Source organism: Nycticebus coucang, chromosome 13 (assembly GCF_027406575.1).
Source record: "Nycticebus coucang isolate mNycCou1 chromosome 13, mNycCou1.pri, whole genome shotgun sequence".
NCBI lineage: Eukaryota > Metazoa > Chordata > Mammalia > Primates > Lorisidae > Nycticebus > Nycticebus coucang.
In genome coordinates this window covers 64,562,911-64,587,480 of record NC_069792.1, presented here as the reverse complement: position 1 = coordinate 64,587,480, position 24,570 = coordinate 64,562,911, and the positions used below count along the sequence as shown (strand labels likewise).

The 24,570-nt window shown below is 40.7% G+C and overlaps 1 protein-coding gene across 2 annotated transcripts in view; it reads left to right on the top strand.

The window, feature by feature from the left end:
- NCALD (neurocalcin delta) overlaps positions 1 to 24,570 on the top strand; it is a 489,836-nt gene that overhangs the window by 274,342 nt on the left and 190,924 nt on the right. For both annotated transcript variants that reach the window (XM_053558841.1, XM_053558842.1), the window contains one exon: positions 20,071 to 20,155. The gene's annotated coding sequence lies outside the window, so the exon portion shown is untranslated. The remainder of the gene's footprint in view (positions 1 to 20,070; positions 20,156 to 24,570) is intronic.

Genomic DNA, 24,570 nt, shown 5'->3' with positions numbered 1-24,570 from the left:
TTAGAAAAGACATTAAACCCCTTCTTTAAAATGTATGGAAATGATACGTGGATATAAATGAAATAAATACAGCATTGCCTGTCACCTCCGAATATTACCTATAGCAGAGTAAAGTATATTTGCAGCCACTGAGTGGAGTGGTTTTGATGTGACATCTTCCTCCCAGGCAGCTTCCAGAGTCCTTTTATGGGGCACATCACAGCAGCCTCCAACTTCATGTTAAACTGGGTCATAGTCCAAGAAATATCTCAAAGGGCATTAAGCACTAATTAGCATCTAGCAGAGATTCTGGCACCTCATAGGCACATAAGAGATATTTATTAGAGAGTGAATGAGTTAAGTACTTTGCCCCTTTTGTGTGGCAGTTCTGTGAGGGCTTCACCACCACCATGAGGCAGTGTGAGCAGTGGTTAGTGCTCTAAGTCGGGATCAAGATACACTGAGGTTCAATTCCTGGCTCTGCCACTTATCTGGAAGACTATGGGTGTCTGAATCCCTCTGTGCCTTGGTTTTTTCATTTATAAAATAATATGAATACTGGGCTCAGTGCCTGTAGTACAGTGGTTATGGTGCCAGCCACATGCACCGAGGCTGGCAGGTTCGAGCCCAGGCTGGGCCAGGTAAATAACAATGACAACTGCAACAAGAAAATAGCTGTGCGTTGTGGTGGGCACTTGTAGTCCCAGCTAATTGGGAGGCTGAGGCAAGAGAATCGCTTAAGCCCAAGAGTTGGGGGTTGCTGTGAGCTGTGATACCACAGCACTGTACTGAGGGCAACATAGTGAGACTGTCTCAAAAAAAAAAAATATATATATATATATATATATATGAATACTATTTTTTGTTGTTGTGAGATTATTAAAAGGATTAAGTAAGTTAACATTTACAAACTTAATATACTTAAACAATAAATACTGTAAAAAGGTTTGTCAAATAAATGAAAATGAGTTGAGAATATAGTGACATCCCAAGATCCCATATTTAAACACTAGAAAACAAGTGGTCTAGAAACAATGAACCTCAGTAACAATAAGCACACCTGTGTCCCAGATCTTGTTTTCTGTTGCTATTTTCCAATAAAGAGAACCAGGGATCTTTGGAGAAATGGCTATTTAGGTCTGGGGCAAGAAATTTATAAGATGAGTCTGGAGGATTTTACAATGCCAGAAAGCAAGTAAGTGCTTTTGGATACAAAAGAAATCAATAGTTATGAGTGTGTGTCAAGGGGACACAAGAGCCAACTGAAATGCTCCCGATGGTCAAAGATGGGAAATTTGAGTAATAAAAGAAAAAAGAATGGGGTGGCGCCTGTGGCTCAAAGGAGTAGGGCGCTGGCCCTATATGCCGGAGGTGGTGGGTTCAAACCCAGCCCCAGCCATAAACTGTAAAAAAAAAATTGAAGAATGAAAAAAGAATAGAAAGAAGGAAGAAAAAGAAGGAAGGGAGGGAGGGATAGAGACAGAGAGAAAGAAAGGAAGGAAGGAAGAGAGGAAAGGGAGGGAGGGAGGCGAAATAAAGAGGGAGGAAGGGAAAGAATCAAGGAAATATTGGGATATAACCTTAAGATTAAAATATATATCTATGCCAATGTAAGTAAATGATTGAAGGCCAGGCGCGGTGATTCATGCCTGTAATCCTAGCACTCTAGGAGGCAGAGGAGGGTGGGTTGCTTGAGCTCATGAGTTCAAGACCAGCCTCAGCAAGAGGGAGACCTTGTCTCTAAAAATTGGCCGGGTGTTGTGGCAGGCACCTGTATTCTCAGCTACTGAGAGGCTGAGGCAAGAGGATCTCTCGAGCCTAAGAGTTTGAGGTTGCTGTGAGCTATGTCACCACAGCACTCTACCAGGGGGACAAAGTGAGGCTCTTTCTAAAAAAAAAAAAAAAAAAGGAGAGAGAGAGAAGAAAAGAAAAAGTAAATAAATGATTGAATAAATAAGTGAGGGAAATGGGTAAATCTCCCATGTGAAAGAATTCCAAATAATGTGTAAATAATGCAGGTAGATACTCTTCCTTTCAGGAGGTAAAGCATAACCCTCGGGGGGCTGGGGGAGCAGCACATAGTGTCTTTCTTCCAAAGAGCACAGTATGGAAAGAAAGAAAAAGAGTAACTTATGATAGAGGAATCTGACAAATACCACCTCAGGCTGAGTGATTAAGCCTTATAGGTAGTAGGTACCTTGATGTGATGTAATGAGAAGGCACTTTGCCTGTGTGATCTTCCTTCCAAAAGATATTACCTAAGTCTAATCAAACAAGATAAATTCCATTAGAGGGACATCCTGCAAAATGACCCCTACTCCTCCAAACTGTTAAGGTCATCAGAAACAAGTGACATCTGAGAGACTGTCACAATCAACAGAAGCCTAAGGAGACATGATGACTAAATGTTTTGTGGGATTCTGGAATAGAAACAGGACATTAGATTAGAAACTAGAAAAAATTGAATAAATTATGCCGTGGAGTTAACAATAATGGATCTGTATTGCTTCATTAACCATGATAAGTATACTACACTAACGGTAAATGTTGATATGGGGGAAATCTACATGTGTGGTATTCTAGAACTCTCTGTACTATCTTAATTATTGTAAATCTAAAACTGTTTGAAAATAAAACATTTATTTTAAAAATAGTGAAGCACACACACCAAAAACAAAAGCAATAAAGACAAACCAAAAAACTATTTCAGTGGTGTGTGCTCTGATTTCTAAGTACCAAAATAAAAGTATTTTAATATTTTGATAAATGTTTAATCCAATTTGTGTTTCAAGATTCACACATGGAAAATTATATTCTGCATTACAGTTTTAAATTGGATAAAGCTTATAAAGCTTTTAACTATGTTTCTGTTATCCTTAAGAGAAGGAAGAAAATAATAATTGGCAAAGCAAAACTTTTTTGCGAGAATGACTGCTATTTGAGTCCCGAATGGGTTATGACTTGTGCATTAGTTGTGTATTGCTGTGTAACAAATTACCACAAATATAGCGACTTAAAACGATGTGTATTTTTTGTCCCATAGCTTCCATGGGGCAGGCATCTGGGTGCAGCTTAGCTCGCCCCTCTGCTTAGGGTCTCATAGTGGCGTGATTGGGGTGTTGGCTGGGCTGGGCTCCTGTCTGAAGCTTGAATATTTTTCTTCCAAGTTCATGTGGTTTTTAGCAGAATTGAGCTGAGATTATAGCACTGAGGTCCCCACTTACTTTCTGGCTGTCATCTGGGACTACTCTGCGTCCTAGGAATCAACTGTAGCTTCTTGTCATATGGTATCCTGTCACAACATAGAAGATTATTTCTTCAAAGGCTGCAAGAGAAACTCCCATTGCAGTCTGCCATGCTGGAATCTCATACGTATAGCAAGTAACCTCATCAAGGCAGTGACTGTCTTGTTGGCTTTGCGGTATTCTGTTGCCTGAAGCAAGTCACAGGTTGTGCCTGTGCTCTGTGGGAGGGGATCATGTAAGGGCATGTCTCAGTGGGAATCATCTGAGGATGTGTTCACTGCGACATGAGAGTGACAAAACAGACACAGGTGGCTGGGCATTCAGATTCTACCATAGTTGGGCAATCTAAGGGAGGAGAGGCAAGTTGGAAATACTTGCTTCTTGCTCCCAAGCAAACTGCAATTTGAAGTAAATAAATAGGCTTCCTCTCATGCCCCCCAAAAGTTGTTAAATACTCCTTAGGGTAATCAAAGGAGACTTAGGATATTCAAAGATGAAGAAGTCAGAGGAAAATATCTGGAGAGAGCTCATAAATACATCACCATTTCCTTTACTGGTACTTTTTTATTTTTAGCAGTGAAGAAATTTGCACAAAAATATGCTCTTGACTCCATGGCAACAATGTTTATGCACCTTAAAAACTCACTTTATGAAAGTTCAAATAATGTGATCTCATTTTCAGCTTTTCATGATTATTAATTTTTTTATTTTTGAGATGGTTTATTTTTTAATACTTATGCTTTAAAATTCTGTCTGCTAATATTTACTAATAGAGTGATATTGTCCAGGTTATTTTTTTTTTACATTTTACATGATGTTTATTAATTTGTATATTTCAAATGCATTGAATATTTTTACCAATTTCTTTCTGTGAGTTCTGAATCCTTATAAAATATTAAGTATAAAAATACTGGTATTACCATTTGCTTCAGTGTTATAATCACCACACAGGTTTTTAGGACCTTAGAATTTTTTTCCTGGGTTCTCTTTATAACACCAACTGCCTCAGAAATCCTAATATTTAATCATTGGAAGTGCATTTGCCAAGTTGCTGCTTGCATCTGGAAACAAAGCACAAACTTCTTTCATTAGCCCTTGTGTCTGATTGTGGGCTTGGATCAGGTCATCACTGTATCTGCAAATATCCACAGGGGTTACTCCAAGTATCAGGGTACTTAGCCTCTGCCATTTATGTCCAGATATGCAGCCACCTTGGAGAGAACGGGTGACTTGTGGAAATGCAGCTCATTAGCAGCTAAGTTGGAAAGAAAAGGAAATATGTATCTTAATAATTCAAGTAAGAAACTTGTCGGAGAAAGAATTTCTTGTGGCTCCTTCTCCAGTCTCCTCCTCTTTCTTTTTCAAGTCTCTGCCTACCCATATTTTTCTTCTTCCTACTTACTCAGAGTAAACCTTAGGCTGAGCAATTGGTTCCTCTGATGCCAAGGGGTACAAAGGGTAGTTATTCAGCATTGTGAGAACATAATCACCTGTAGCTGTTGGTAAAATAACTCATTTAGCAGATAAAGGTCAGAGCTTGCTTCCTTCCTTCCTTCCTTTCCTCCTTGGGGTTGTTTTCTTTGTAGAAATTAAATAAAGGGGTCTTTTGACAAAATACAAAATAAGTTAAAGTAAATAGAAATAACCTTTCCTGCTTGTGAGGGAAGCATGAAGTGAAAGCCCAGAAGAAGAGCAGTATTTGTCTTTGACTAGAAGGTCACAGAGTTATATGATTCCTGATCAGAGCTGAAGTGAGGGGAAGATCGTGGGATTTATCAAGGTTGTTGTCATGGTCACCAGATCTCTTCCTCATGGCTTTAACTGAGCTTCTCCAGGGCTTTGGGCTTGCATAATGGTTTCATCAGATTTATTCTCTATGTTTCTTAATGTATAATTTTGGTACATTCACCTATTAGTGAAATTCTGGATTTATTATGTGATTGGAGCAATCATTAGATCTGTTTTTTATCAAAAGAAATGGGTTTATTTTGAAATAATGCATTTTATAAACAGCACCTTTGCACGTTCTATGCTTTAGATTTTGTTTCTAAACCCTCCTAACATCACTTTGCATTAAGGTGATTAAACCTCCATTAGACTGCCTGGTGTGGAAGTGCCAAGGTGGCAAATGGCAGTGGCAGCCCAGGTAGTCTTTTCCCACAAGATGGGCACTCACCAACTCACTTGTTATTTCTCTTTATTTGGTACTGGTTTGGGGCTTTGCATTCCCATACTATCTCTTCCCACTCTGAGCTCTCCTTTTCCTGGATCTCCCATGACAAATACATTTCCCTGTCTCATATTATTTACCCACTGTTTGCTATGGACACTTTTTCTTTCCAGTCTATAAGCTCTTTGAGGGCAAGGATCCTGCCTCCTTGCCTTTGATAGCTTTACAATACTCATTGTCCTCAGCACTTGACACCCACCTCCCCCCATCCCTCCTACCTCCTGCTCTTCCTTCTGATCCAAACATCCTTTCCTCACAAGGAGGGAAGCGTGGCATATCTTCCATTCACCTTGCCCTGTGCTCAGGGACACAAATGTGGGTCAGCCAAATGAAACCTCCACACCTATCTTTAGATCTTCCCCTGCTCCTCTCAGGGCCACTTTGCCCGCCCTGGAGTTCCCTGATGGCTAGAAAGCCATCTCGTCTATGTCTCATTCTCTGAAGTCTTCAACTTCCCTGAGGTCTCAGTGGGGGATTACTTCTCCTAGCACATCTTGTTCTAAGAGAGCAATCCTAAAGACGGGAAAGACTTCAAGCCCAAAGAAGTATCCCTCCAATGGTGAAATTCCAGGCAGTGTGTTAGGTAATGGTGGAGGTGCGTTAACCCACCCTTGTCCATTCTCTCCAATCACATCATAGAGATGTGATGTGATGTCTATTCTGTTGGCTTATGAGTCTTCCCTGCCTGGTTACTATTGGAGATTGGAAATGTTGATTCCTGTTCTAAAAGTGCAGATAACCTTGCTCCTTGGGGATTACACTAAACATGCCTATAGAAAAAGACTAGTGAACTCTTTAAGAGCTTTTCTAATCATATAATCCTGGGTCCTACTCTCAGTTTTTCTGCTTGCCAGCCGTGTGGCCTTGGGCAAGTTTTTGAAAATTTTCAGAGGCTGATTCTCTTCATCTGTGACACCAGGATAACAAAGCCTATTCTAAGGTTGTTGTGAAAATTCAGGGAGATAACTATATGAGCTATTGTGTGAGATAGTTATATATTCTTGGCATGTAGTAAATATGCATGACATGTGTGCCGTCAGTAACAAGCCTGAGCAAGACAGTGTGGAAGTCTGAGGCTGTGAACAGGAGTGTGGAGGTGGAGGCAGGTGGAGAAGAATGTCACAGAAGAGCACGTCCTCGCCTCACCGGAACCCTGAGTGCCTGCTCAGACACTGGCACCTCATCTCTGATCTCTTCTTATGTGTAGAAACAAAAATATGTGTGGAACCTGGTAAAAGACAAAATTATGACAGGTTGCGTTTAATAGGCGACTGGGCCTTTATTTGTGGTCTTATAATCAGATGCATCTCACAGTCTCCTTGTTATGTGGTCGTTTGCCCACAGAATCACTTTGGTCTTTGATGTTTTAGTTGATTGTGTGAGTCTGTGTTTCCCCTCATGACCATGCTTCCAAAAGGGAAGTCCACCACAATTCCAGGTGAGCCTGAAGCAAAGAGAGAGGCTCACAGTGGAAGTGAAGGTAGAAATAATTAAGTGTTGGGAGAAAGGTCAGATGCCACCCTTCCCTGGGAAAGCTCCAGTCACTTGGTGATCGGAGTAACTGATTACAAAGGATGAAATGAGAAGAATGGAACCTGTTAGAGCCAGCACTCCCGTGAACCCACCAGTTATTACTAAGCAGCGTGGGGTATTACCTACTGAAATGGAAAGGTTACTATTGATGTGTTTAGGAGATCAAAATAAACACAACATTCCCATTAGCCTAATATTGATGCAACATTGGTGAGTGTTAACCTGGAATATTCATTTTTGAAATTTCTCTTATCTCCCCCCTAAACTTATTATAAGTGTCTGCTTTTATGTTCTGTTTGTTTGAATTCAATGAAAACTTACACAATAATTTCTATAACTTATAGTACAGGGGTATTCATCTTGTTACCGTATTAAAATGTATTATTATTACCACATATGAGCCACTATAGTATTGCTATTATTATTATTACTATTACTATTGTTATTACTGTTTTTGTGCTGTTCTTCAGAGACCCAAGTTAGTTATAAATTCGATCTAACGGCGTTCCCAGGAAGAGATCTTGTCTGTAACCCAGGGACTGCCTGTATTTACCAAGACTCCGTACAATTTTACAAATATATTTTTACTACGTGGGAGAACATGATTCAGTCAAATGATAGATGGAAATACCATGGTTTGTGGTTCTCCAAAACAACATTGTTTATAGGGTCAAAGAAAGAAGAAATATGTAACTTAGGAAAGTTGCGACACCCTTGAAAATTCTGGTTGTGCTGCAGGAAAGGAGAAAAAACCCAAACACCCCCCTTCCAAATTGCCAAGCATATAAAACTGGAAGAAAAGTCTATAAAATCAAGCCTGATGCCAACAGGGACGAGTTGGCAGATTGGAACAGATCATTGCAAATTCCTGCAGCCACCTGGCATGTGATTTAACTCTTCTCTGAGCTTTTGTTGTTCTGTGATATTTGGGGCTGAATTTGTTCCCATCTTATTGCTCTTGTCAAAAGCAATGATTTTTTTTTTTAAAGGCTGGATGTTTTCTTTTCATTCTTGTTTATACCTTGTTATCCTGCTGTTTATAAGATTGGTCTCTCATACTCTGCCTAGGGTGTTTTCTATTCTCATGTAGTTAAAATTGCCAGAGGAATTTTTTGAGCTGTTCTATAATGAAGAGCGGGGGAGCCCTGCTGCCCTGAGACACCCAGTTTGGAATGGCATCTCCCCAGTAAGAGAGGCATGTCACTATTATGAACGTGTGACCACTGTGGAACTTTGCACATTCAAGTATTTTAAATGCTTGAAAGTGGCTGCTGTGTACCTCATTACAGAGATATAGTGCTTTACAGAGATATGGTACAGAGATATGCATGGGCCAATGCCTCCTTGGAGGTGGTGTGGAGTAGCATGAACTATAATTTTTCCAAAGGGCAGCACCTGCCATCTTCCCCCAGCACTGGGTTGGGGATGTTGTTCTTTTTTCTCCTGCCACCCTGAGTCCCCCAACTCCTGTGTCCTGCCCTCACTTTGATCTGATCCTTCTCACCCATCTGGATGGCCTCTGTGCCTTGTGTTTAGATGATGGCCCTGCTGGATCTTAAAATCATGGTGGCCCCTGGAGCAAACGGGAAATGGAAGTTGGAAGTTGTAGATTCTCTAAGCCTGGAACCCAGAAAGGGTAAGGGCAAAGCATAAGCTGTTTTGACTACAATTGCTGTAATTATAATTACAGCTCCTGGCACCAGGAGGGATGGCCCTGAAAAGTGGTGAAGTTGGCCAAGCTTGGCCTTGCCCTTCACAGCCTCTTCAGGCTCTGTCCTCCCAAGACTTATAGCATGTCCTTTGCCTCTGGGTATCCCTCTCTGCTTCTGAAATTGGTTTTCCTCATACCTGCCTCATCAGGGAAGATAGTGCTTGATACTTCAGGTTCTTTCCCCTAGGTGCTGATTTCCTCCCACCAAACTTTCTAATCCCAGATATTCTTCCTCTGGGGCACATACTACTGTATAAATGTGCATGGTATTGGGTCAAAGTAGCCTATGCTGGCTGGGCTTCTCTAGGGTGAAGGGATGTAATGCAACCACAGTTCAATAGGCCTTGGAAGGTGTGTGTTTTTAATTTTAGTTTTGCCCCATATTAGCTGGTGACCTTGGGTTACGTTGCATACTTTATCTGCATATCTACATTCTCACCTGTATGATGAAATTGATGAGTCCATGTTGGCATGTCTTAAATCAGAGTTCCTCAAACTTTTTAAACAGGGGGCTAGTTCACTGTCCCTCAGACCATTGGAGGGCCAGACTATAGTTTAAAAAAAAAATGAACAAATTCCTATGCACACTGCACATGTCTTATTTTGAAGTAAAAAAAAACAAAATGGGAACAACTACAATCACACCTCATGTGGAGTTTGAGGACCCCTGTAAAAATAATATGAGACTTTCACTTCCTAGGATTACTATAATGTTCAAATGAGAAGCAATTGAAAGTTTTTTAATAAATGAGAGAGAAGCTATACAAATGTAAGGAAGGTAGGCAAGAATGTGCCTTAACCTTGTCCAAAATGTATGGCTTCTTGACAGATGTGATGTAGCAGAAAGGTTCAGCCTGGCTTTCATATTTTCTATAACCTCAGTTTGTTTGAAACTCTGTTCCCTTATCCTTATTAAAGAATGCAATCAAACCTCATGGGTTGTCTCAAGAATTGAATGTAATGATAAAAAGTCCCTTCTGTAGCATAGTGCCACTGGACCCTTCATAGGTATTTAATAAAATGTAAGTTCCTGTCTCTTCTTAATGTGTCCTTTAGGAAGTGACTCTAGAGTAGCGGTTCTCAACCTGTGGGTCACGACCAAGAGGAACTGTATTAAAGGGTCATGGCATTGGGAAGGTTGAGAACCACTGCTCTAGAGTCTGGCACAAGAATTTCCACGTGCTCTAAATCTACCTGTGCATGGGGTGGATCCAAGTAACTGAAAATGCTATCAAGGTAGCCAGGAGGAATGATTTAGTCCAAAGATAACATTAAATAGATGTACATCATTCTCTGAAATGGGGTAGATGCTGATGACACAGAGGGTGTTACATGGTGGAAAGTATGGGAAGGCAAATGGGACCCTTGGTTTGGAACAAAATTAGAGGGCACCAGAAATTCTATAATCAATATAAAAGACATTTAGTGAAATATTTTTAAAAAATCAAAATGAAGACAAAACATTCATAATGAACAGAAGATAAAAATTTTAATGGCATTGGCAACACACTGTGCAAAGCCACCTTGGAACCCAGGGCAAAAGAAAAAAGTAGTGACAGTGATCCTATCTTAATATAAAATATTAACCTTTTATTTATCATGGATGTTTTCATTCATTGTGATTTAAAAAGATACTTTTATTATTTTTTATCTTGATTAAAATGTTTTTTGACACCCCTTTAAATTTTGCACTCAGGGTGAATGTGCTACTCACCTCCCTGGTTCCTCATTCCCTTGCCCTGGGCTGGGAGGACAGTCCCTCAATTCCCCACTCCTCATTTTCCCCTGACCCACTCTGGGGTCCTGAGTTTGGTTTAAGTATAATCTAATGAAAAGACTATACCAATTGAAATTCTGATGTTCTTTCCAATCAAATGGCCACAAAGAAAGTTATAGTTTGGAAAGAAAACAGAAAGTAAATCATTCATCAGAAGCTTGGTTTACGTTGGGTGTCAGCAAATAATGGCTAACGGCCTGGCCAGCTGTGTTTGTAGGTAAAGTTAAGTTTTATTGGCACACAGACTCACTCTTTTGTTTTTGTCTCATCTGGGGCTGTTTTTGTGCCACAATGGCAGAGTTGTGTATTTGCAACAGAGACTGTATGGTCTGTAAAGCCGAAAATATTTACTATCTGGGCTGTTAACAGAAAAGGCTGTGGGCCTCTGATTCAGCCAGATGTTCTTGGATCAGAATGTGGGTTTGGCAGCAGTCATTTGGAGATTTATGTAACAGAATTAAAGGATGTATTCAGAGAATATTGTAACCTTCCATCTGTAAGAAGTGGGGGGATGAGGAAATCTGGAGGAGCAGGAGGAATGGGTAGGGTCTGTGTCTGATCCTGCCCCATGGAGCCCAATCAGAGTTCAGCCGTATCTTGACATCACAGAGATAGGAAATGCTTATGCAAACTTGACATCACCCATACTTGGCAGTGAGTAAACGATGGGTTTGTGTTTATTGCATTGTCACATACATGATTCATGGATTTAATTACTTCATTCTGTTAATGCGGTCAGTTTCAAACTGACTTTACCAATTCAGCGAGCATTTATGGAGCGTCTATTTATGCATAAACTGTGTGAGTGGCCTTCATAGTAGTCATCTAACTCTGAGTATGAGCACATAGAAATAGGAAGGCTCTGGAATCATGTTCTGATCCTTTTTTGAGTTTAGGGTAGTTCGGGGAGACCACAGGGAGTCGTTAAGAGGAGAAAGGTCAACTCATGGAAGGCCCGTGAGTGCTGGTGAGGGAGCTGGAACTTTAACCAGTAGCCTAGGAGGCTTCCTTAATCAAGGAAGTGGAAAACCCACACTGGCACTTTAATCAGGATGTTAATTGAGTGGTGGTCTGTGGAGGAGTGAAGGGAGGATGGGAGTAGAAGCAGGAGGAGGGGTCAGAGGTGATTTCAGTAGCTAGTTATGGTTTGTAGTCCTACAGAAATGACAAAGGCCTCAAGTCAGTGAAATCCATACTAATGGAAGGAAAGACAGATCTGAGTGTGCTGGTTAGAGGAAAACCAACCAAGATTCGGCCACTTGTTGGTGGCAGGTTCCTAGTCTCAGAAGTGAGGTGACTAGGAGGCTAGAGAAAGTATTAATAGTCCAGATAAAAGAGTAGGCTTGAGGGCCAAAAATATTAAGTTCAGTTTGATATGTAATGAGGCAGAGATGCTATAAAATATTTAGGGGCAAACAGAGAAGTGAATCAGAAGGAGAGAGACAGACCAGGTAGAGAGGAACAGAGAGACAGAGACAAAGATTGGTGCTGAGATAAAGGTGAAGGGATTATATGAATAAAGATAATCATAGAAGAAACCTACATGGGCATAGAAAACACCTACAAGGGAATGTGTTAGAAGATAAACTCTGAAGAAATAACTATGGTAGGATTGTCGATTAAAAAGGAAATTCAGTTGAAATTGAGTTTCGGATCAACAAAGAACAATGTTTTAGTATAAGAATGTCCTATACATTAAAAAAGTATTTATTATTGATCTAAAATTCAAATTTAACTAGGCAGTCTATATTCTTATTTATATGTTGTAAAATTATATAATTATATTGCAGATACTATATTTATATTATTAAATCTGGCAACCCCTAGATTGGGGGAGTGTCCTCATTTAGGGGAAGATCAGAAGAGAAGGAGACAGTAGAAGAGCCTATGAATGGACTGATAAGTCCTGGGAAAGCCAGGGTCTTGCACTATCATGGGGTGGAAGGGCAGAGCGGGTTTCAGCAGGGTTGAGTAGAAAGGTCAAGGCCACTGCACTTGGCCACTTGGAAGTCAGTGGGGACCTTACAGAAAGCAGACGGGGGCCTGGTTGCAGTGGGTTAAGGAGTAAATAAGAGAGAGGAGAATAATCAGTGTAGACCCTTCTTTTAGAAAGCAGGATGGAGAAGAGGAAGGAGATGGGATTGTCAAGGGTGGCAAAATGGAAGCTAGGTTTGCAGGATCACAGAGGCTGAGGCTGTTGTGCAGCTGGGGGGACGGAGCCAGAGAGGTGGCATCCTGAAGATGGAGGAGAGGTCATGGGGAAAGGATGGATAGAGTGAGACATGGCTAATGCTGGGGGAGAGAATCAGGATGCAAATGGAGGGACCGACCTTTGCAGAAAGATGTTTCCTTCTCATCAGAGTCATGAAGGAAGGAGGGGAAGATGGATAAAGATGTGGTGATTTGAAAGCAGGGACAGGGAAGGCATTTCTTCCGTGTATTTCTTTTTGCTGTCAGACTGTGCTATGAGAGTACATGTTATGAAGGAGGGATTAGGGGAGCAGAAGAGAAAGACTCAGACTCAAAATACTTCTCCTTTGCTGATTGTGCAGGACAGATATGATGAAGAGCTCAAAGGTGCTTATAATTCATCCAAGTGGGAACAATTTATTTTCCTTCCTGTGCCTTCCTCCAGCTCCAGCAATATATATTGATTTACAGGAAAGTTGAATTGCTCACTGGGGAAGGGAAAATAACAGAAACAGAGCTGAACAGCCTCGCTCTCCTCTGTTTCGTTTCAATAGGAGACCCTAGCTGTGAAAGGATCAGGGCCACCTCCCCACATCCTCAGTCAGAGAGGGGCAGCAGGAATGCCCAGTGTTAGGGCATCAGGGAAGACAGGAAGAACCCCCAGTCTGGTGTTTCTGACCCCACCATGCAGACTGCATCATGTGGGGTTAATGGCTTTGCCATGTCATGCTCAGCATACCAGAGACTCACAGATGTACAGGTGACACACACTGATCCCAGCCATCCTTCTGTCTTCTGGGAGCTGAGGTCAAAAGGTGGCCAGGCTGTTCTGCAAATGGGAGAAGATGAGGTTGGGGGGCAAAGCAGTCCGCACTCTCTTCGCTGCTTTTCCTCTCTGCTAGCAAGAGCAGAGATGCCTTTGCAGAGCTGAGGAAGCCTGGGAAAGCTGAGACAGAAAGTTATTTCAAGGAGAGGGTGGGGCAGCGCTGTCTGCCTGGGGACGCTCCCGAGTGCCTCCCCCATCAGAGCACATGAGCATTTCCACGCTTTCTCCCACAACCCTCTCTCTCTCCCTCATCCTCGCCCCCAGTACAAAATCACAAATGAAATTCCTAAAAGTAGACACCACTGCTGTCTAGTTATTTTTAGTACTTGCTGTTAGTATTTATCAAACTTTTCAGTGTTACTTTGTCCTCCCACCCATTTCTCTTCCCGCCTCCACGTGCTGGGTTTGGAATGGAAGGAGCTCCAGAGCAGCTGGTGACCTCACACATATGTCCTTGAGGGCGGACCTTTATGATTAATCTCCTTCACCCCTACCTTGAAGGGAAGAAAGGAAGTTCTCCGCTCCAGAAACCTTGGAGAGCAAGCGAACCCACTCCAATGTCTAGGTGATGCCTAGTTAGGAGCTGGGCCAGGGAATCCACACACATACAAATGTCATGATGCAGAGGCCAGGTAAACAAGCAGAAATAAGGAGGAAACAGATGCTAGAGCAAAGTATAGAAATCCATGGAAACAGAAGAGAAAACTGTACAAATCCATGGGCGCTGAAGGCTGGAGTAAGATGGGGTGGGTTAAAAAGCCCGGAGGAGGAGAGAGCTGCAGCTGGGCTGTAAGCTCTGGCTTAATATTGGAGGGCTGCCAGTTCCCAGTCTAACTGTCACCAGCCGACAGCCTTGCCCAGAGGAGCCACCTTGATCGGTGGAGGATGTGGTCTGATGAAAGGCTGGTGAATGGAAGTAGGACCATTCCAAATGTGAGTTACCTCAGACTGCATTGGTACTGGACCCCTGGCCTGCCCATCGATATGTTCAAAGGCAGCCAAAACAAGTTTTTTCCTCTTGTAACTTGTAAAAAATGTATTGGCTTGATCTTTGCATTCTTTTTCACTTTATTATTTTTCTCAATTTCTAGTAAAATGTAAGAAATGAAATAAAAAGAGAAACCTCAGTGGGTGGTGTAACAGCAAAGTAGAGGCAACTAAGGGAAGAATCAGTGAACTTGTTAAGTAGAATAATAGAAATTACCCAATCTGAACAACAGAAAAAATAGACTGAAAATAAAAAGGGCCAGGACCCTGGGGACCTAGGGGGATATTAAAGTTGTCTAACATGTGTGTCATCAGAATCCTGGAAAGAGAAAGAGGACAAGGCTAAAAAAGTATTCAAAGAAACAATGGCTGAAATTTATTTTATTTTTTTCCTTCTTTTTTTTTTATTGTTGGGGATTCATTGAGGGTACAATAAGCCAGGTTACACTGATTGCAATTGTTAGGTAAAGTCCCTCTTGCAATCATGTCTTGCCCCCATAAAGTGTGACACACACCAAGATCCCACCCCCCTCCCTCCTTCCCTCTTTCTGCTTTTCCTCCCCCCCCATAACCTTAATTGTCATTAATTGTCCTCATATCAAAATTGAGTACATAGGATTCATGCTTCTCCATTCTTGTGATGCTTTACTAAGAATAATGTCTTCCACTTCCATCCAGGTTAATACGAAGGATGTAAAGTCTCCATTTTTTTTAATGGCTGAATAGTATTCCATGGTATACATATACCACAGCTTGTTAATCCATTCCTGGGTTGGTGGGCATTTAGACTATTTCCACATTTTGGCGATTGTAAATTGAGCTGCAATAAACAGTCTAGTACAAGTGTCCTTATGATAAAAGGATTTTTTTCCTTCTGGGTAGATGCCCAGTAATGGGATTGCAGGATCAAATGGGAGGTCTAGCTTGAGTGCTTTGAGGTTTCTCCATACTTCCTTCCAGAAAGGTTGTACTAGCTTGCAGTCCCACCAGCAGTGTAAAAGTGTTCCCTTCTCTCCACATCCACGCCAGCACCTGCAGTTTTGAGATTTTGTGATGTGGGCCATTCTCACTGGGGTTAGATGGTATCTCAGGGTGGTTTTCATTTGTATTTCTCTAATAGACAGGGATAATGAACATTTTTTCATATGTTTGTTAGCCATTCGTCTGTCATCTTTAGAGAAGGTTCTATTCATGTCTCTTGCCCATTGATATATGGGATTGTTGTCTTTTTTCATGTGGATTAATTTGAGTTCTCTATAGATCCTAGTTATCAAGCCTTTGTCTGATTGAAAATATGCAAATATACTTTCCCATTGTGTAGGTTGTCTCTTTGCTTTGGTTATTGTCTCCTTAGCTGTACAAAAGCTTTTCAGTTTAATGAAGTCCCATTTGTTTATTTTTGTTGTTGTTGCAATTGCCATGGCAGTCTTCTTCATGAAGTCTTTCCTCAGGCCAATATCTTCCAGTGTTTTTCCTATGCTTTCTTTGAGGATTTTTATTGTTTCATGTTAAATTTAAGTCCTTTATCCATCTTGAATCAATTTTTGTGAGTGGGGAAAGGTGTGGGTCCAGTTTCAGTCTTTTACATGTAGACATCCAGTTCTCCCAACACCATTTATTGAATAGGGAGTCTTTCCCCCAAGGTATATGTTCCTGTTTGGTTTATCGAAGATTAGATGGTTGTAAGATGTTAGTTTCATTTCTTGGTTTTCTATTTGATTCCAAGTGTCTATGTCTCTATTTTTGTGCCAGTACCATGCTGTCTTGAGCACTATGGCTTTGTAGTACAGACTAAAATCTGGTATGCTGATGCCCCCAGCTTTATTTTTATTACTAAGAACTGCCTTAGCTATACGGGTTTTTTTCTGGTTCCATACAAAACGCAGAATCATTTTTTCCAAATCTTGAAAGTACAATGTTGGTATTTGATAGGAATGGCATTGAATAGGTAGATTGCTTTGGGAAGTATAGACATTTTAACAATGTTGGTTCTTCCCATCCATGAGCATGGTGTGTTCTTCCATTTGTTAAAATCCTCTTTATTTCTCACTGTTTTAGACGCTGACAAGTCCAAGATCAAGGTGCCAGCATGTTCAGTGTTTAATGAGGTCTAGTCTCTCCTTGCAACATTATTGCTGCACCTTCTATCTCCTCATAAGGCAGAACGGTGGAAGGGCAAAAGGACACTCCCTTCAACCTGGACCCCTTTTGTACAGGGTGGCCATAAAGTTCATGTGCAATTAAAAATAGCACACGAATTTTATGGCCACCCCATATAGGTGCTGATCTCATTTGTGAAAGAGGAGTCCTCATGACTGCATCACCCATAAAGGCCTTTATTTATTTATTTAGAGATAGAGTCTCACTCTGAGCCCTGGGTGGAATGCCATGACATCATAGCTCACAACAACCTCAAACTCTTGGGTTCAAGATCGCCTTATCTCAGCTTCCCAAGTAGCTGGGACAACAGATGCCTACTACAATGCCCAGCTGGTATTTTTTTTTTTTTCTATTTTTAGTAGAGATGAGCTCTTGCTTTTTGCTTAAGCTGGTCCCCAACTCCTGGGCTCTGGCAATCCCCCCACCTCAGCCTCCCAGAGTGCCCTAGAGGTCTTTTAATACTGCTGCTTTGGGGATTAAGTTTCAGTATGAGTTTTGGAGGGTCCACTGTCATTCCAACCATAGCACTTGAGAGTGTAGGTAGGAGAGGATTTGCTCAGATGGTGGTTAAGTGAGCATTCAACTTCCTAAGATAAGGTTATATTGTTCTGCATGGTTGTCTTAATTTATACTCCCACTGCCTGTTTAATTTGCATTTTCGATTACAGTTGCGATTGCTCATCTTTGTATTGTCCATTCACCGTTCATGTGTTTCTCTTCTATGACATGCTGTCAGATCTCTTGTTTCTTTTTTTTTATTGTGCTGTCTTTTTATGACTGACACGTACCCTTTCTTTATATGAATACTGATCTTTTGTTCATTTTGTGTGTGGCATACTTGTCTCAGAGACTGGCTTGTGTGTTTGCTTTTTTTATTGTACTTTCTGATACACTGAAGCTCTTTATTATAGTTGCAAATTTATCAGTCTTTCCTTTTACGGTTAGCCTTTTTGTGCCTGAAGAACTCTTCTCCCATTTTAGCATCAAAAAGATGTTTTCCTATATTTTCTTCTAAAAGTTTAAACCTTTTTGCTTTTCACAAGCAAATCCTTAATCCCTCTGGCATTGATCTTCGGGTATGGTTCCTCTGCGACTTTTGGCTCAGTAAGTTATTCCCACATTTGTGAGAGCTCTGTATCTTTCGATAGCTGAGCAAACGAGAAAGTCAAGGGAGAAAATCCTCCCATAAGATTTGGGAAGGTAGCTAATTCCCCTGTAGGCAGCCTTGAAACGGTTTTGGTGAAATGACCTAGCTTTCCTTTGCTGTAGCCGGGACGTTCTCGCTTTAGCAATTTTGTGAATGCTGGAGTGTCACATGTTAAAAAGTCAAAAATCCATTAATGTACACAGCTATGATTTGATAATAAAAAAAGTTAAAAATCAAAACAGAACAAAACCTAAAAGCCGTGTATCCCCTCTCAGCATTTGAATACGTAACTCGTCATTGAAACGAGCGATTTGTGGAGGGGAGAAAAGTGTACATTTAAAATTTCTGTTTGTATAGTAGTCAGAGTATGAGTTTGTGGATTCTAGTTCCGTAGAGGCAATGAAGTTTCTTGGAAATATCACTGGACAGGGTGTTGACAGACCTGGGTTGAAGCCTTGATCTGTCATTATCTGGTTGAGAAACTTCTTTGTGTCTGTTAGGATTATGTTCAGTGGCCTGTGAAAAGCACCCTTATACAGTGGTGTGGCCAAATAGAGTTTATTTTTTCTCTTATAACAGCCTAGGAGCAGGTGAGCCAGGCCCACGTCCTGGCTCTTTCTTTTAGGTTAGGCTTCGCAGCATGTGGCTTTTGTCTTCATGCTTGTGAGCTCATGACTGCAAGATGTAGCTCTTCCCCCAGCTTTGTATTAGTGTTTCAGACACAAAAAAGATAAGCAAAGAACAAAAGTGAATTCCAGAGTGCTTTTAAAGCATTTTTCTAGGGCTCCTGCCCAGTAACTTTGTCTTACAACTCCAGGGCCAAAACTGCAGGGCCAAAACTGTTTCACCTGCCCATTGTCCTTAACAAGACAAACTCCTGCCCTGAACAAAATCAAGGTTCCCTAAGAAAAAGTGGTAGACGGGGCATTGGATAGACAACTGGCAGTCTGTGCCCCAGTACCTAAGCTTATAGTCAGAAGGCCTGCCCACCACAGGGTTGTTTGGATGACAGAACAGAAGACCAAGTGCAAGAGTACTTCACACACCATAAATCGTATTTCATAGACAGAGTGGGGATATTCTGATCTGTTTTCTCAGAGAAAAGATCCAGTGTTAATAGGAAGTCCAAGTAAATGGAAAGCCTCGGGTAATCAGTATCTATTGAGCTTCATTCTCTATCAGACATCTTCAGATAACCCAAGCGATAGTGTTTTCATAGATAGAGATACATACCCTCAAATATCAATCTTCAAATTGTTGCCGAGCATTGTCACGGTAGACATTTGTTGATCCCTTCCCCCATTCCCTAGTCCCTTTTCCTCTGCTTCCAAGTGTCCCAATTGTCTAACCATGGGATTCTTGTTTAGAGTGACCCTACTCTCACCTCCAGGGATAAGCTTCCTCGAGGTTAAGCCATTTGATATATTAGATCCCAAAGTAGAGGGACTGATTCAGCAATAGGCCATTTCAATCACCTCAGAACTGTCAATGGGACTGTCATTATACTGACATGCATACTGTCCTCTCAGATGATAAATACAAAATCCTGAACTGCTATAGTCATTTTTCGCACCAAAGAAAGGAGCAGCCTGAAGATGAAGTCACTTCACAGAGAATACCTGTGCCAGGAGAATTGTAGAGAAACAAATGATGTATCAGACTTCTAGCTTCCCCAAAACAACCCTACTTCTGGCTTTTCTTCCCCAGTTCAAGGTTCCAAAATATTCTCATGTTTTGTTATTTCCTTGTGTATGTGAGTTGTGCTTTCTATGACTTAAAACCAAAATATTCCTAAATGAAAGTTTCTATGTATATTCTAGGAAAAAATACACATATATTACAATAACATATTATTTATTCTTTTAAATAACGTGTTATTTAATGTGTTATATGTGTATATTTATATATAAATTAGTTTATTCAGGAGTTTGTTGCCCTTCCTGAATTAAGGCTATAAGGCCTGCACGTTACTAAGAATGCTTATTTCTCCCTATAATAATTTGCCTACATAGCATCTGTCCAAAGGACGTGACAGTGAAATGCTCAGAACTGGTTCCTGCTCTTTTGGGGACTGTGCCTATTACCTTCACAGTACAAGACTCACTCCTAAGTGTTTTGAACCAATTAGGCTAACATATGTCAGCGTTCCTGTAGGTGTGTTTCCTGTTTCCTGTTTTCAAACGCAACTACAGAAGACATAAAAGTAACAGCCTTACATAACTTTTCACCCAGCTGTCAAATGTTCAAGTAAAACACTCACTAATTATGAGTGATCTCCATTGCAGGGCTGTTGACCTACTGGTGATAAAATCTATCGTGCGTGCTACTGAAGAAGGCTCTGAAGTCCCAGGCGCTGAGTGACTGCATACTGTGAGTTACTTTTTTAACCTTTTGAAATGTCTGGGCTTTAAATCATGTAAATTATGATTCAAAACGCGAAGGTGTACCCTAGGTAGGTTTGTATATTTGTATTTTGCTGAATAGAAAATGTTAGCTTGTGTCTGCACTAAAGCTTTTTCATTTTCATTTTTAGCACTTGATGAATTTATATGTTACTGAAAAGACAGTTATATACCCATTTTATTTTGTAAAAAATAAATCCTATTCTCTTTTATGGCAACTCTGATTAAATGGAAACCTTATTTAAGAATAAGAGATTTACTATAACAAAACAAAACAAGAGATATGATAATGAAGTAAAAACCTGGCGTGTTGCTTCCTGGAAAAAAAAGGTAATATTTGCCCCTACTTAACTTCCAAATTGACTCATTCAGTGTGGGAAATTGAAGAGGATATTGTGCAACCAGTACATGGCATGTTTTCTAATTCAGAAAAGGTCCTTTTGAAATTCTATTAGAGTATAATTAGGGCAACAGCACTAGTAACAGTGAATTTCCTGTTGAGAAAGAAACATTATTACCTTCCTAATTTGTTGATATGGGTCTCAAAAGCCATCTTATTGAATAGTTAGGAAATTGGCTTTTCAGGAAGGGAAATCTACTAGTATATGAATTCCTTGGATATTGTTCAAAGTAAACTAATGGCCTCAAATGAGAGCAAGTGGAAATTTGAGGCACTATGGCTTCCAGGGGTGGAGGACCTGTGGCATTCTGATTTCAAGGTTGTTCTTTTCTAAGCCCTAAGGGAAGCAAGAAGAGCTTCATCTTTCTCTTCTGCACCATTTTTAATAAAAGAATTTGTTATATAAAATTTGAATTCGGTCTAAAGACTGCACTTAAGGACCTGGAAGGCCACAAGTTTCTTTAAGGTGGCAGGTTCTCCGACCCTGAATGTTAATCTAGTATTTGGCCAAACAGTTTTGTGTAAGGAACAAATGGGGCGGGGGGTGGAGGGAATGGAGCCAAGAACAAAACCTTCTTTTGTATTTTGCTCTTATCACAGGGAAGATCAGTTGATACAAAAATCAAACTTAAGTGCACTTAACTCTTTCTCATTCTACCTCCTTTCCCCCCATTGAAGTCTCTGTGGTCTAATTAAGTAGCAGATGAGCAACACAGCTCCTTCAGGATGTAGGAAAAAAGTGAAAGTGAGAAATTTTTATTCCAAATACGGTGAGCCAGTGCTTTTAATGAGATCTGTAGAACAGTAATAAAATATTTGAAGGCATATTAAGCAAAATTTATTTTTTTTCCTTTCATGACATTGAGGGCTAAGTCTTAATATCTTTGCATTTCTCCTGTGGCCAAGATAGAATTGTGCATTTAAATTGGTAATGGGCAGACGGACTGAGAAGCTCTTTCTTTTTGTGATAATTTGGTTGAACTACTTAAGATTATCACAACCCTAGACATGGCAGTAGCCACTGTTTCAGTTCCTTGAATCTTTCTGATATCAAACTAAAGCATAATAGGAAAATGCCTATTTTTGTCTAAAGACAGTAAACCATGAGTGTGATTTAACACAGAAACCCTTGACATGGAGGGGCAGAGAATGAATATAATGTTACTGGCTTCTGGTAATTTCTGCCCCTCTCCTCCCTGTGAAGCATCTAGGTCTTTCTCTGTGTCTGTGATCTTAGGGTCAGGGAATTCCTTAGCATAGTTTCCCTTCTAGAGCAGTGGTCCCCAACATTTTTTAGCTCCAAGGACTAGTTTGAAGGAAGACGATTTTTCCACAGATAGGGAGGGGGGGAAGGATAATTTTGGTACGAGTCTGCAAGCAATTGACGTATCATGGTCTCTGTGTAGTCAAACCTCTCTGCTAATGATAATCTGCATTTGTGGCACTTCCCAGCATCCCCAGAGCTAGCATCACCACCTCAGCTGCACCTCAGATCATCAAGCATTAGATTCTCATAAGGAGCGCACAACCTAGAGCCCTCCTCACATGAGCAGGTTACAGTAGGGTTCATGCTCCTATGAGAGTCTGACATCACTGCTGATGTGACAGGAGGTGGAGCTCAGGTGGTGACACCAGCAGTGGGGAGTAGCTATAAATACAGATGAAGCTTTGCGGACTCGCCTGCCTCTCACCTCCTGTTTTGTGGACCAGTTGGGTTTGCAGGCAGGCCTGGCCTGTGGTCTGGTCGTTGGGGACTGCAGTTCCAGAATGAGCTCCAAATAAGCTGTACTTATCTCTGGTTTACATAGAGCAAAAATACACCACAGGAGTTAATACTACAGACTTACAGCATCAGCCAGATCCAAAGGTCAATTTGGATATGAAATTGATGGAAATCTCTTGGGGCAGTGCAGAAGCCAGTCCTGGCATGGTACCCTTAGCTGAGAGAGTAGTGGGCAAAGCAGCACCCGAAGGACCTCACTACCGGAGGCCAAACTTCCTAACAGGGGTTTTCCAAAAAAAATGGCTTCACTTAGCAAACACCGCTCAAATGTCCTGGGCTTTTTGAAATTTTGTTTAAGAATTCCAGACAGTCCAGTAAAAATTGCCTAGTGGCAGAGATCCAAATAACAACAGATAGGAAGAAAATATGTAAAGAAGTTGTTTTAAAGTTAAGTATGAGAAAAGACTCTAGGTTTACAATTATTACTGATTTCCTGTTGTTTGGTTTTCTATCTTTAGACCCTGAAAAACCATATTATTTTGTCTGGACCCAAGAAATCTATACTTTCTGCAAGGTTTCCCATGTGACTAGCTTCTCAGTTACATTATGTGGAATTACATTTTTTTCTGTAGTTTTCTAAACTAAAGAGTTCTTTGCTCTTCCTCTTAAAAAAAAAAAAAATGAATGCTGTTGCAGCTCCCTTAGTCTGGGAGCTCACTACTCTATTTTCAATGACCCATAAGTTCCTCTATGTCAACAAAACACCCCATTTTGTTAACAGAATACCTTTCATTTAGGAACAATATGGGAAGAGATTATCTCAGAGGCTGAGAACATAAGCCTCCACATATTCAGAGGATAATTGAAGTATGCTTCCAGATGTTTTCAAATATAGCCACAGAAATAAATACTGATTTGATTCCCTGCCAGCTGTCTTCTACCCCGTCATGTTCTTAATTCCAAAACAGCTAATAAATTCAGTGAAAAACAAAAACAGATTGCTTTTGTATTGTATTAGTATGTAGAAAAAGAATAGAAAGAGAGCAGTTTCTTTCCCAGCAGTTTTGCAATAGTTTTTTTTTGTGTCATGTAGACATTGAAAAACGTAGTTTGCTGGAGATAAATGATGATTTCAAAGAACCAAAAAGTGTTGATTAAGTACCTGCTACCTAGGGGAGAAGGATAAGATACAACATGGACTTACATATTTGGTAGCTGATTATGTTCCTAGAACACAACTCATTTATTCATTTAAGAAGTATTTATTGAGCACTTGCTGTGTTACAGGAACAGTGCTAGATGACAGGGACAATAGTTGAGTCAGGAAGCCTGGTTGCTGCCTGCACCTGGGTGGGTGGGGGTGGGGTATACATTAATCAAATAATGTACAGATAAATTTTACAGATGTGATTAAATATTATGATGGGGAATGAAAGAAAATGACAGGGAACTATGAGACTATAGAATGCAGATATTATACCTGGTCTTGATGGGGATGAGGAAGGCTTCCCTGAAAACGTCCAAAGGTGTTAGGGAAGGGCAGAAAATGCCCGAGGCAGAAGCCCTGAGTTAGAAGGGAGCATGGAGCTTACTAGGAAGTGAGCCAAGGCCAGTGTGGCTGGACAGCAAGGGACATGAGGGGGGGACACTAGAGAGGTGGAAGGAGCCAGATTATGAAAGACTTCATAGAGAAGGAACAAATGAATGAACACCAGTAGTTTATAACAAGGAATAAGTCCTATTGTCTCCTATTATTAGTGTACAAATAAAAGGAATTTGCAATTGTGTCATGACTGCTGTTTGAGAGAAGGTATTCATTCACTCAGTCAAGAGTGAATGACAAAATCTCTGTGCCCATGGATCTGAACTCCAGTGGAACACACAGAAAATACACTGGTAAGCAAATATGGAGGTTTATGGTAAGTTTTGGTTTATGAGTAAGCACTATGAGTGGTCTTTAGATGGAATTTAAATATTGATTTCAAATATATATCGCATGGCATCTAAGTATGGCTATGCTTCTGTTTGGTTAAATCGAGGTATATGAGGGCTGTGCTGTAAATATTCAGCCATGTAATAGGAAAAATAGTATTCACAATGGCTGGATACTTTTTGGACAGCCCTTGTTTGCTCTAGCAGTCCTGAAATGAAAGTCAGGACAGGTGTTCTTCGTAGAACTCAATTCATGGTCAAAGACTTAGGAAACATTCCGAGAGAGGAAAAGAAGGGAGGGAAATGGACTTTGTATCAGTTTGTTCTT